Genomic DNA, 1,898 nt, shown 5'->3' on the forward strand with positions numbered 1-1,898 from the left:
TTGGAGCGACGCGATCTAAATGATATACAAATGCTTTAAAAAAAAAACTTTTTCGCCTCAGGTGCTGAATGGGAGAGCTTTTTTCCAAGACTTTTTTTCTATTCTAGAATAACAAAATTCCTTCACTTGCTTTACGAAAGACTTTTTAGTATCTTAACAAGAATTGCCCTTTAAAACAACAAGGTCTAATTTTATAAGTAAATGTTTTTGCATATATGTACAAATTTCTTTTTTGACTATGCGCGAGGATGCATTCTAGGTGCAATTCTAAGCAAATTTGCCGAAGAAACTATGGGTCTAAAATCAATTTGGGTTTTGCCAAATTGTGAAAATAGGTTTCGAAGAAAATGTGAAAATTTTCACTGTCGCGCCCTCTGTTGAAATTTTTAGAAAAAAGATAAGTGCAAAAATGTTTTCCTCATACCAAAAAACTTTTAATTTAAGCACATCTGTACGAATCTACAGCAAAATGCTAAGAAACCTATTTTCGTAATTTGGCAAACTCGAAATTTATTTTAGAGCCATGATTTCTATGGTAAATTTGCACGTAGAATCTTTCTGTGCTATACGCTCGTAGTCGAAAAATCTGCCATACAAATTGACCCGCCCTATATACATATTAAATTTTTTCACAAATTTTTTTTTTATTCTCCAAGCTACTATGAAAAGACATTTATGCAGAAATATACGATAATCCATTACTACTAATAATATGTATGAATATATACAATTTTGTCCCTGTCATTATTTTTCGATACATTAATTTTTTGTTTTTTTTTTCGTAAAAAGGTGGACTTCACCATCAAGCTACTAAGTATCAAGTATTTAGTAAGCTGTAAAATATTTTACGTGCATTGAGGTAAACTTACGCCGTGGTAGTTTTGCGAGTTTTATTTAACAATCCAGTGATCGAGCTTAAAGAAGTCACCGATAGATGAGACAAAAGATCAACTCAAGAAACAAGAAGAAACAGTCTTCTGAGATAAGTATTCTAGAAAGTATGTACGTAAATTTCCCTATCCTACGTATACTAGGTGAAATTTTGCTTAGAATATATGATAACATAATTTATAATAACGAACATTTACAACTATTTTTACCGGTAAAATTAAAATTTAATAACATTGATCATATCATAATAGAAAAAAATTGTAAATTGAGATTTTCTACTGATTTAAAGTAAACATCTTCCAAGTAAAGGCCTTCATATTGAAAAAAAACATTATTTTGCTGATTTCCTTAGATACTACATAGATTATTTAAAAATAAGCCTCCCCCATTCTCTTACACAATATTTTATTATAAATATTTGTTTAGACATGACCAAATGACAGTGATTGACTTTCATATTCTTTGCTCTTGTTTATTTACAGTTTGGAATTGCATCGCATTTCAAGTGGCCGCTGTGCGCAGAATGTTTATTTTGTAGACGTTATACGTGAGAAAAGCAGATGTTTCAAAAATTGTGAGTATATTTAAATGTAAATAAGTATTTTGTACGTACATTCATACATAAGTATGATTACTGTCAGAGTTGTTCCCACAATGCACATTTTGCATTACCGGCTAATTTTGGGTCATTGATTTCAAAAATGCAATCAAACATTTTATAAAGCTCTTAGTTTTACAGTTATTCGGCGTCTATTATATTCGATAGTGGTACTATAGATTTGTAAAGAGGGAAGTGATATCAATAATTTTTCTTTTTTTGTTTTGCGAACTATATTTAAAAACTGAGAATGTTAGGTAACCTTTTTTGGGATTTCTATTCCATCGAAAAATAGTTATTTGTTCCTATATATCACACTATTCTATATAGACTTTTGTGACACTTTTCACATTTATGAAGAGACACGGTCAACTGAATCTCGAAAATACAGTAAAAGAAATGCGATAAA

At 30.0% G+C, this 1,898-nt stretch overlaps 1 protein-coding gene across 1 annotated transcript in view; it reads right to left on the reverse strand.

The window, feature by feature from the left end:
* LOC118743738 (extracellular sulfatase SULF-1 homolog) overlaps positions 1-1,898 on the reverse strand; it is a gene marked incomplete in the record, with an annotated part of 318,030 nt that overhangs the window by 40,896 nt on the left and 275,236 nt on the right.

This window comes from Rhagoletis pomonella, unplaced genomic scaffold (genome assembly GCF_013731165.1).
Source record: "Rhagoletis pomonella isolate Grant_MI unplaced genomic scaffold, Rhpom_1.0 Rhpom_scaffold_00001, whole genome shotgun sequence".
In the NCBI taxonomy this organism is placed as follows: domain Eukaryota; kingdom Metazoa; phylum Arthropoda; class Insecta; order Diptera; family Tephritidae; genus Rhagoletis; species Rhagoletis pomonella.